This window comes from Periplaneta americana, chromosome 13 (assembly GCF_040183065.1).
Source record: "Periplaneta americana isolate PAMFEO1 chromosome 13, P.americana_PAMFEO1_priV1, whole genome shotgun sequence".
NCBI classification, from domain to species: domain Eukaryota; kingdom Metazoa; phylum Arthropoda; class Insecta; order Blattodea; family Blattidae; genus Periplaneta; species Periplaneta americana.
The window spans coordinates 106,721,459-106,734,704 of NC_091129.1; positions in this window are offsets into that span (position 1 = coordinate 106,721,459).

Genomic DNA, 13,246 nt, shown 5'->3' on the forward strand with positions numbered 1-13,246 from the left:
AATAATAATAACAATAATAATAATAACAATAATAATAATAACAATAATAATAATAATAATAATAATAATAATGTAAAACTAAATGACCATCTCTGCAGATACGAGATATCACTTCCTAGCCAACGATGTCTTTTATAGCCTATGTGTTTTGCTGGAGATCACACACACACACACACACACACACACACACACACACACACACACACACACACACACTGTTTTAGTTCATGCCCATTGCTGTACCTTCTTCATATCCATTCACATCGTCATAGCAAGAATATTGTCAATAACTTTGTTACTAGTTACATACTAACGAAAAACTCGCGCTAGTACTCTCCCAGCACTATTTTGAATGTTAAAGTCGCTAAATAATATTTAAAATCACAAGAGTGAATAATATTGTAACCTTCTGGAAAAATTTAAATTAGAGGTTAGTAGATATTCTTTCCAATATTTTAAAGGTAACGAGAGTAGTTTTTTCTTATTTGAAAATCCCATGTCGATTACTGTTCGAAACGCTAATCTAAATTTGCAATAAGAGCTAATACAAGTGCGGAAAGATATAATTTTTAAAATAAGAGATTTACGTGGAGAGCATTTCTTTAGAGCATTTGAGAAATCACATTATCCTAAACTTCGGACATTTCCCTAAAAAATAACGGCATTGTATATTTTATCCGTGTCTGTGAACAACTCTTTTAATATATTATAAAAGCTTCATAAGTCAAAAGGAATGTTGCGTTTAAATGACAAAAAGTTAGAAGCGTTACCAAGTATTGCTGTCACAAACATTGAGCCATATTTCAATCAAATTGTATAAAATCAGAAAAAAAAAACTGAATACAAAATGAGTGAACACATTTCTTAGGACATTCCGCCACTGAAACAAAGAAACGTTATTAAGTGAACACACAGACATAGGTAAACCGCGCGCTGCGTAACAGTAGGTCTGCATGGCATGCTTTCAAGGTCGCGAATCCAACGTAGGCATCACTTTGACTTACAAGCGACTTCTGTTTAGGTGAAGATTGGTAATAATGGAGAAAAACTGACTTTTCAATTAATTAAAAAAATAAGATATATTTCCGTTGAATTAATATATGTTATTAAATAAAGAATATATCATTTCTTTTGCACTAATATTTTTGTTTTCACATGAATTAAAAAGTCAGTTTTTCTCCATTATTACCAAAATGCTGGTTAGCCCATTTCTGCGAGCTCCCATTCAATTCCACAGTCTCTAATTAACCTTGCAGTTCATAAACCGTCGTTAAATAGACTATTAAAAATTCTTTCCTATATTGAGCGGTCTTTATGAATTTGAGTCGACTGTCCCGAACGCGAGAGATGTATCGTCACCTGAAGAACTTGCACTGTAAAGTGCTTGTTACCAGGGTTCCTAACAGGATTTCCCATCCTCCTACATGATTTGTCTGCCTTACAACTTATCTCGCCTGCCCTCTACTTTCTGTCAACCTCTCTTTCCATGTCGATGATTCAAGTCTCTGATCGCTGGAGCCTTGCCATCTTTGTGGATAAGAAGTCACTAGTCTGGAGGCAAGACCCGTTCATGTAACACATCCAATGTATGGCTTCCTTCATCGCGCTTTTGTTTACTTCATAAAGGATTACAATCGTAATACACAAATTTTGAACTCACACAAAATCACTTTACATTTCCACTAAATGTACACTTAAACCATATTCCTTTTTCGCAGTGTTACATATAATCTACAGTAGCTTTGGCATTTTTCCAAGATATGCCCCACTGCTCTTCATCTTATGACTCGTTCGTCCATTGTTGCTAATTCGCTTGAATTATTTAAACATGTTATTATTCCTTATATACATGGCATTAACAGAATATTGTGTTCCATTTCTTGATAACATACGCTGTCATTACCACTACGCAATATACAGAATGGAAGTGAAATAATCCTACAGATTTTCAGAGCGAATAGCTCGTGTTGAATAAAACAAAAAAGTGTAATACCATATTGGTAGAAAACCCATAGTTTTCTCAGAAAAATATTTTTTTCCCAAATATTTAACACTCTTTTATTCGGTAAGTATTGTTAATAGGATCGTGATTTTTTCCTTTATCGATAGAAAATCTAATAAATAATAATTTGTCCCTCTGTCGTATTTCAATAGCGTGGATGGTTTTCGTGTAAATTTAATTTTAAAACTGTTAGTTTCAAGCCACTGACCAATGCGATCAGCTTGCAACATTGTAGCCAGAAAGGAACGTGGAAGGTAGTTTACTAAGATAGAAAGACCTGAGTCCGTTGACCTCTTACATCTGTATTACGAGAAGAATAACGCGGCAATGTTGCCAGACTGCTGAAACTTTCAAATCAATTTTCTAATTAACTGTGCATTTAACCACAAAACGTAATATATGTTTCCTATTCATTTAAATGTACCCTATCGTCTCTTTCAATCTGCAAGATTATTTAACTTCCGCCCTGTATATAATTCAGGCTTACCTCAGTTAATGTAGGACATATTATAATGGATTCTACTTCCCGATGAAAGAAGAGTTCTTTTGGGGAAAATATAGTTTTTGCCATACTGGTTTTCGTTTACGGTAAACTGTAAAGTCACATGATCGATGTTCTATGCATGCGTCACATTATCGTTACCAGAAATCCTGATACGGTGATACCGCAGTATAGTATATACAGTCACGAAGCTTGAGTTCATGAGGGTACTAGGAACAATATACTGTGCAGGTATTATTTCGCATTGTCTGTAACGAGGCGATAGTAGCGATCCTAGTGGTTAGCAACTGTATATGGATGCATATTTACTACGTATTGAGCTTCGTGACTGTATATACTAGACTGTGGTGATACTACAATTCCATTCGTTTATCGTAAACAGAATGACGCAGGAAGGGCTATTTTAAAAAATAATGACTTAATATTAATGCGTGAAGTAATTACAACCAATCCCTATGAAAACTTGAATCTGTGGAAAGATATTCATGAGAATACAGTGACTGAAACTGAAAAACGTTTCTCACTGCAAGACATTAAAGAGTATATGGATCATATTATCAAAATATGCCGAAAATCTGACTTTGTTTTGCAAAGGAATTTTACAATGTTACATTTCTTCGGACAAATAGTCTGCACATTTAAAGGACAAAATTAAATTTTTTTTCAATAATCTATTATCATAATGCACTGCTCTCTTAAATTGACTAAGCATATTGGGAATTAAATCTATGGTTTTCCCAAAACACGCTATGAAGTGTTTCATATGAAACAATTATTTTTATCTCGAAAAGAAAGCAAAAAAACGAGCAACATTATATTAAACTTTTTTGTTTGAAATATCTCAAAGATTAACCCCTTTAAAATTAATGACATTACTTACAGTTCATTTTGTATGCGTGCAAAGTTTCATTAAAGATTGAGTATTTTTTTTAGTTATCATGTAAACGCTGTTCGGCTCAACATACTCCAAAAATGTTCATATTTAAAAAAAATGCAACAGCTATTATGTTCATGACTTAGTGATGTACAGATAGTGTATATGAAGCTAGGCAATTTTTATTTCCAAAAAACGTATAGACTCTGAGAAAAAAGAAATATTTAAATACCAGCTAAAGATGTAGGCCCTACCTTTTAAGAGAGGAAAAAACTGAGATCAAACAAGAACACCGTATTTGAAGCTGTCTTTCTCTCTGTGACTACTCCAGAAAATATCGAAACCGTGCATTATATGATTTTAGAGAATCGACGAATTTGGCTTAAACGTGTTGGTCCCTATCAAATACTTTGAGACTTTCCCATGAACATGCCCTTCACATCATACATCAAGACCTGCATTTGAGAAAATTATCTGCTAATTTCTCGAAAAATGTACCTGCTTATCGAATTGTAACTTTCTTCGCTTTCTTGTTTGAATGCCTGGATAGTTGCACATGTCGGCTTACAGTAGAACCACAGTCTGCTATATACAGTCACGAAGCTCAATACGCAGTAAATATGCGTCCATAGATAGTTGTTAACCACTAGGATCGCTAATATCGCCTCATTACAGACAATGCGAAATAGTACCGGCACAGTCTATTGTTCCTAGCAACCTCACAACTCAAGCTTCGTGACTGTATATACTAGACTGTGGTAGAACTCCGATTTTCCGTCTCTCTGTTAACCGATTGGTGGATTATCCGACTGTCTTTCTCTCTCGCTTTTTCTTTTTCTGCAGAAAAAAAAATAAAATATTGTGCATTATAATAGTACAAGTTTTTTTCTACACAGTTTTCTTTTTACAAGCTTTTACCCTTACAGAGTATGATCTACTCTTCGAGTGGTCGTACTGTCTAACTTCTCTGCAAAATGTCTTCCACAGATCTCAGAAGAAAACGTGTTATGCCACGAAAAAAAAAAAAAAGTGCAAGTAGGCGTAATTGAGTAGTTTGGGAAAAGATAAACTGTGGTTCATCTCGCATCAGAATATGAGATAGACTTATAACTGTGCGGGATTTAACGAAAAACAAATATAAAGTGTATACACTACCGGTATATAAATCTACAACATGATACCCATACTATTCCTATCTTTCCAGTTAACCGCCATAAGGAGTTCCCATGGCCTTTAAAAACCGGTTGTTGAAAACCAGATTTCTGATTCACTATCTAGCATTAAAAAAAAAAAAAGGATCACGGAGGAAATTACGAAACTGTATTATGAACTAAATTTATGAAAACCTTTTATGATACGGATTATCCGATTTTTTCGATTAACCGTTCACTCCAACCCCTTCATTACCACTGATGACAGAGTTTCTACAGTACTTCTAAATCCCCGTAAGTCTAATTTTTCCGGAATGTCGAAATCTGTGTAAATTTTTAAAATGCGTCCGCTGATAACACATTGTATGTATGCAAATATTTCTATATGTTAAGTACATCAAATGATAACAGTGTTGTTCCCTGAGGTATGAAAAGAATTAGATGTTAATTTGCTCTTTTGTGCAATTTCCTCAAATATATTTGCGAGGTTTTAAAAGTAAGTCAACGACATATTTTCCGAAACATTCGTACTACGTCGTTGCCACAGCTATCAGCTTTAAGTTCAAAAAGAAAGGAAAGAATACAGTTTAAACAAATGCCTACGCATAATATGGCCGAAGGCAATACTTAATTTAACTCTGTGGGAAAGAATAAATTTCCCCTGTCAGTACAACCAAAATAGATTAAAAGAAAGAAACTGCGCTGGAAAGGACACACACTGTGGGGTAGAAGGGAAAGGGACGCGACCGGAGAAGAATTAGATTGGAATCCCCAAGGGTCTGGAAGTAAATGCAGTCCTAGCAGAAGACGAGAAAAAGAAGAGTTGTATAGGACATGAGTGGGAAATGAGTCACGCAAACAGCAACTAAACGTACAAACATACGAACGTATCAGTTTCCGCTATTCAAGTGCAGCTCGTGGCATATCAAGTGTCTGAGTTCGTCACTTTTTGTATCTACGAAACAGAACGCTTTTGTGGGTACCATTAACCAATCTAATGAGAGTATGTTTTCTTCATAAGACGTGATAAGTGCTCGTAAAATAATAATAATAATAATAATAATAATAATAATAATAATAATAATACTAATAATAATAATAATAATAATAATAATAATACACATAATTGAATGGAGTCACGCAATAAGAGACCAACCAACAAAAACATGTTTTCGAGACATTCACCACTGAAGTAAATTTCGTTATTTAATAAATATTTTATGCAAGAAGCATTGTAACATTCATACTGCTACAAAAATTGCACAAATATTAATAAAAAAGACTAACCGATTTTTAATAACAGACCAGCAGTTGAGTTAATATTGTAGAGCAAAATAAATAAATTTTATTGAATAAAGGAATTTTGCTTATAAATGTCAGCAGAGTGCAGATATCGCATTCTTGATTTTTTCTGAGTTAAATAATCCAGCCAACAACACATTTGTGCAAATTTCTCAATTTCTTTTTTCAAAATGTCAGTTGGTCTATTGTTGCGTATCTCCATCCAATGTTGTAGGTTGCAAGAATTAAGAACTATACTTTGAAATACATTACCAAAGTCGTTTCACAGTATTAACAAATTACAAATTAATAATTTACAAATCACAAGTACAAGATTACAAACTTTGTACTACAATACAATCCTATTCATTTGTAAATTTTGACAAGCTTTACAAAATCATCTGAAGAAATTTACAAAAAGGGTTATGCATTATGCCAATGGATCGTAAAGAGTGCCTCGCAACACTCTGGAGGGTCGCGTAAAGAGGAGAGGGTAGTCGCGAGATGATACAAAAGAAAACAAAACAAAAAATTTTATTAACATACGTTTATTTTGTATTTAGAAAGATAAACATAAACAATGTTAAACAATAACATAAAATAAATATATTTCAGCAGTAAGTAAAACATAATAAAATTGTGATAAAAGTGCCATTTTTTCATAAAGTAGCTTCTCAAATCTGGACTAAATATTCCATATATACACAGTGATATATATTGTTAAGTTCAAGGGGATTTCTCTCTTTTGGTTTGATGAAAATCATAGACGGAAGACTTAGTTTGCATAAATAAGAAGTTGAAAATGTTATCAAAATTTTAGAGAATAGGCCTACAACTTACGTGGTACAGTCATTAAGTATTAATACTGAGCGCATAGTGGCGTTGTGGTGCACTATAGCGCATAGGTGGCGCCATGGTATGATACCTTGTCAGTTAGTCTCTCGACCCAACAAGAGACAGTTGAGTGCATGCACTGTAAGCAGAACTACTGTCTTTGTTGTGACGGTGATTTGAATGCGCACGTCGGAACCCGAGATGTCACAGTTTGAGCAACGGGCAAACATCAAGTTCTGCCAGAAACTAGGCAAAACTGCTGCCGAAACGTTTCAAATGATGCAGCAAGTTTACGGTGAGGACGCAGTTGTTGTGTTTAGGTGGCACCGACGTTTTTTTGCAAGGAAGAGACAGTTTGGAAGATGATGTGCGTACTGGTCGGCCACAAACAATTCGAACTGAACGCAAGATCCAAGAAGTTGCAACGTTGGTGCGTGCTAACCGCTCCCAATCGGTAGACGATATCGCAGCAACAGTAGGGGTAAGCCATGGTACTTGCTAGAAAATTCTGTCTGATGACCTGAACATGTCTCGTGTTACCCAGCACAGTGAGCCACGAATCCTGTCGCAAGACCAACGTGATGATCGCATGACGATTTGTGGTGACCTCATCAGTAGTGCTGACGATGATCCGACGTTTCTCAACCGGATAATAACTGGAGACGAAACTTGGTGTTTCCTTTACGATCCGCAACTGAAACGACAATCCGCCACCTGGAAAACGCCGTTATCACCACGACAGAAAAAACCGCGACAAGACAGGTCAAAAGGCAAGGTGATGCTTGAACGGTTTTTTGATTCAAATGGAATTGTTCACATGGAATTCATCTCAGAAGGTGCAACTGTGAACAAAACCCGCTACAAAGAGATCCTTGGCCGTTTACGAGATTCAATTCGCCATAAGCGACCTGAGCTATGGCGTACAAAGAATTGCCTGTTGCTACATGACAACGGCCCTGCACATCGCTCTGTCCTTGTCCAAGAGGAACTTGCAAGACAACAGGTGACAGTTCTTCTACACCCTCCGTACTCACCTGATCTCGCACCATGCGATTTTTTTTCTCTTTCCTCGCATGAAAGCAACCCTACGTGGGCGAAGATTTCATTCTTCCGAAGAGGTCATGACTGCCACAAGAGAAGCCATACGGGACCTTCCTGCCAACATCTTTCAACGGTGCTTCCAGCAGCTATACCAACGTTGGCAAACGTGCATAACGACCAACGGAGACTATTTTGAGGGACGATGTGATTCTGTTTAAATGTACGCCGTGTTATGCGGCATTTTTGATACATCTAGATTCTTGTGGGAGCCTACCCTCCAGGCGTCAAGTCTTAGAACTTAATGACTGTATCACGTATATCATCCCATCATCTCCCCTCTGAAATCTGATTAGTGTACTATGTAGCTAGTCAGCGATGTATGCAATGGAGGAAGGGAATGGAACTGACCAACCTACTTCATTATCTCCTGGCTTAGTTGCCACATGAGTAATGCATTATTGGTGTCTCTGAGGTGCAAACCTGTCTTCAGACAGTTGACTAAACAACAAGTCTAATACTGTGGAGTAATGGTTAGCATAGCTGACCGTGAAACGAGCGGGCCCGGGTTCGAATCCTGGTTGGAACTCGTAACCTGGTTGAGGTTTTTTCCAGGGTTTCTCCTCAATCCATTAACAGCGAATGCTAGGTGACTTTCGGAGTTGGACCCCAGACTCATTTCGCTGGCATTATCACCTTCATCTCATTCAGACGCTAGATAACCACAGCAGTTGATACATAGTCGTAAAATAACCAATTAAAAAAATATCTCCCCGCAACAGGCCTGCCACCTCTCCGATGGGGTAGCACACTCGTCAAAATTGTGTGCGATGATTACGATGCTTAACTTGTCATGTGGTAAAACGCCGGCAAAAAAAAAGTTTTTTTCTTCTCGTTTTGAATATAAAATGGCAACTTTGTATAGACGACATACAGTACTTACTTATACTTATGGCTTTTAAGGAACCCGGAGGTTCAATGCCGCCCTCACATAAGCCCGCCATCGGTCCCTATTCTGAGCAAGATTAATTCAGTCCCTACCATCTAACCCACCTCCCTCAAATCCATTTTAATATTATCCTCCCATCTACGCCTCGATCTCCACAAGGGCCTTATTCCCTCCGGCCTCCCAACTAACACTCTATATGTATTTCTGGATTCACCCATATGTGCTACATACCCTGTCCATCTCAAACGTCTGGATTTAATGTCTTTAATAATGTCAAGTGAAGAATAAAATGCATGCAGTTATGCGTTGTGTAACTTTCTCCATTGTCATGTAACTTCATCCCTCTTAGCCCCGCATTTTAATTAATCGAACTAGTTTCTTGGGAATATCAAATTCAATAAGAATATTATATAAAATTTCTCTCTTAACAGAGTCATATGCCTTTTTGAAATCTATGAATACCTGATGTACTGTAGGCCTACCCATTTGATCAATAGTCGATCTATTACGCCTAAAAGCACACTGATGATCCCCAATAATTTCATCTACAGATGAAGTTAATTTTCTCTAAAGAATATTGGACCAAATTTTGTACGACGTCAACAAAAGTGATATTCCTCTAAAGTTACTACAGTTAGTCTTGTCATCCTTTTTAAAGATAGGTACAATTATGGACTCCTTTAATTGTTCTGGTATAATTTCCTTTTCCCAAATAGTAAGTACAAGCTTATAAATTTCGCTAGATAATGCGCTCCCACCCTGTTGTATTAATTCTGCTGGAAATTGATCGATACCTAGAGACTTGTAATTTTTAAGCTTTTACTGTATCTCCAAAATGTGTCTGTTGTGCCACCTGAAGTAGCTTCGTAGTTTACGTGTATGTCGTTTATACTCTATACGTATGGATGGAATTTTTCCCTTGAAACGAGGTGAAGATGTTTAGATAAAGCATGAGCATCGGTGAAAGTTGTATTCGAACTCATTTCTCTACAGTTACAGCCTCATTCCAAAAGTAAAATATTATGATTATTACTTATTTTCACATTTTTCTGTCCTCTTAAAAGCGCTTAATGGGAAAGAGGCGTTGTTAAGCCCCGTTAGTGCTTTTTGCTGTCGTTGCTACTATGATAGTTGCTTTAAATCAAGACGTCCTCGAAGAGCTGTCTTGTCTGCAGCAAACGCGTTTTTACAGCCATGTTTTATAACACGAAAGTTTGGGTGGGACTGCCTTAAATTTCTGTTGTGAAATATGGCCTTAAAAGTCTTGGGTGAGACGTGTCAACTTACATGCAGAGAGAGGGGAAAAAGCTAACACGGTTCCATCTGCTCAGAAATAATGAACACTGCCTCTATGAATGATGGAATTTCCTCCAAGTCTTCGCTAACAAATCCTGTAATAAAAACAAATCTTGCCTTGAATTTTATTGTAGAAATGAATAGGCCTACATACTTGTATTGGGAGTATAATACACTTAAGAAATGTCTGAAGTAAAGTAAAACTACTCAGATGGATTGTAAATGTTAGCAGACCCAAGAAGAAATATAAATTAAATAAAAGTTTTAAGAATTACCAAAATGAAGACAACCTTCAGAAGTATGACGAAAATGGATGTAACTATATCAAGTGCACATGTGACCATTTTGCGATATTTCGAAAGCGCACTTTTAAGAAAAGAATTTAATTTCATATATTGCTGTTTGGCGAAGAAGATACTGCCTACTGAAAGATACACTGGAAGGAATGGTGAAAGGAAGAAAAGTTAGGGCAGAAAATGATGTCAGATGATAGACAACATTAAGATGTACCTAGACCTATAGATCATACGGAGACTAAGGGGAATGTATATAATAGAGATGATCGGAGAATGCTGAGTTTGCAGTGAAAGATTTGCCTTTGAACAGAAAACTATGAATGAATAACATTGCCCTTGGTAAGAAACTTTAACACAGCTTTATTAATATTAGCGATTTCAAATTAGCAGAAGCTGGAATAGGAAATTTTCTGAATTGAGTTATCTCATTTGTTTGTTGTTTAGTCAACTCTCCGAAGACAGAATAAGAAATGAAGCTGTGTTGGAAAGAGTGGGTGAAGAAAGAATGATGCTGAAACTGATCAGGAAGAGGAAAATAAATTGGTTGGGTCACTGGCTGAGAAGAAGCTGAGTACTGAAGGATGCACTGGAAGGAATGGTGAACGGCAGAAGAGTTCGAGGTGGAAGAAGATATGAGATGATAGAAGGCATTAAGATATATGGATCATATATGAGGAGACAAAGAGGAAGGCAGAAAATAAGAAAGATTGGAGAAAGTTGGGTTTGCAGTGAAAGACCTGCCCTTGGGCAGAACGCTAAATGAATGAATGAATGAATGAATTTTATGCCATCCTAGCATTATAAACAGGTTGTTACTACATCCAATATCGAAGTCACATTCCTTGAAAAAGTGACTGTAGTTATTTAACTAATTCAGTATAGTAAATTCTCTAGATCTATAATATGGGACGGAGCCACCGGGTAGCTCAGTCGGCTGAGTCACTTGCCTGCCGACCTGAATTGCGTTCGGCCGCGGGTTGTTCTTTAACCTCTTCCCTGATTATCCCGAGTTAACTCGGGTTGCTAACATGTGTCAAAATTTATTAACCCTAGTTAACTCGTTTGAGTCCCATTGTCTATTTCATAGTGATTTTTTAAGTATGTAAGAAAATTAGTGATGTACAGTGATTCTGCAATATTAAATGACCTCTTTACGAAAATAAACAAAAAAGACACTTTTTTTCACAAAACTGGTAAAATATATAGTAAGTGAAGAGGTTAATACTCGATGACAGAAGTCGTAAATAAAATCTAAATCCTGTAATATGCTTCAATGTCTGAGTTTCTTCTGTATTCCATTTTTCTGATTTTTCGTATTCTTAATCATGGTTTAAGCACGACATTGCTAAAAAAATAACAAAATATGCTTTTATGTGCGCTAAAAACTGAAATATACATTAACCCCTTAAATATGCATATACAGGGTGTTTCCGAGGTGGTGTTACAAACTTTCATGATTGATGGGGAAGGGCACATATATAAATTTGAGATAAGGAACCCTGGTCAAGTAATGACGGAGTCGAAAGTTACAAGCAAAAATAGTTGCGTGGAAATGAAATAATTTTATTCCTCTGTACATCTTATTTATGTGTATTTATCTGTACATCTTACACATACTGTAGTCATCTGACGTTGTTTACGTTGTCTACTTACAGTATTCCATTCAGTGCGCCGTCTGAGGGGTAGGGACAGGAAACTACACTAAAGCAATGCAGATAGCGTAATGTGTAACGGATATGGTCGGTCCTGATATGCACGTCTGTAGACAGCAGTGTATGTGTACAAGTTGCAATGTCCAGTCGATCAGTTCTAGTGAAATGGACGAGTACACGAGAGCGGAATGAATAAACAGACCTGATTTTCGAATACGGATGAGCCAATGGGAACAGTGGACAGGCTCAAAATTGTATCGGTGCAAGTACCCACGTAGGAGGCATCCTGCCCATACCATGTTTTCACGACTGTTCCAAAGGTTAAGGGAAGGAGGGCACGTGGTGCCAAATTACAATTCCATTTCCACACAACTATTTTTGCTTATAACTTTCGACTCAGTCATTTCCGGACCATGGTTCCTCATCTCAAATTGATACATGTGCCCTTCGCCATCATCCCTGAAAGTTTGCAACACCACCTCGGAAACAACCTGTATATGCACTATAAAATCTTGACCTTCAGTTACAAGTAACTTGAAATGTATTTATATAATGGTAGCATATGGTTTGGAACTAAGGAATAAAACATGCAAATATGCTAAAATCCGCCTTCTGGTTATCATATTAATATCTTAGACTTTTTCTTAGCCGACTCACAGCTTGAGTCCCGTAAGTGAAATTCATCAAAGGCAGCGGTAAGGAAATAAAAAGTTGCACTGTTACAGGAATGCTAGAGAAGTTACGGAATAATATTTGGATTAAAATTCTTATATTTTATTTTTAAACATATTTGTTTTTCAAGGCCACACACGACAACATAGATATGGAACTGTTATCCGCGTTCTATTTTAAATAAATTGACTTTGATGTCGAAAAAAGTTCTCTACTCTATTTTTTATATAATATGCACTGGTTTATCTGGAATTCCACGCCATTCACATTACTTTATCAGAGGAGAAACAGACGGAATCTTAACAAGACAATATCTGGTGAATAAGTGGCTGTTGAACAATTTGAAATCACAGCAGAGAAATTCTGCCGTACATGTGGGCCCGAGCTTTGTCTTGGAAACTTTCAAACACACAATTAATCAAAGTACTAGCACAACGCAACTGAGAGAATAGGCATGAGAATCAGCAGTTGGTACCATGGAGATGTCAAACAAAACAGGAACAGACAAATGAAAGCTGGGGTAAGGTTAAGAACTTTTCAGCCATTCCTCGTACGAGACATAATTTAAACACACAACTCGATTTTACCAATCTATTCAATTCGAAATTGAGATGTCACTCTGAATTGCATGGCGTGTACTTTTCAGACCTAAACTAAATATTAAATGATGTAAGTACAAAATATGCACATCATAAGGAC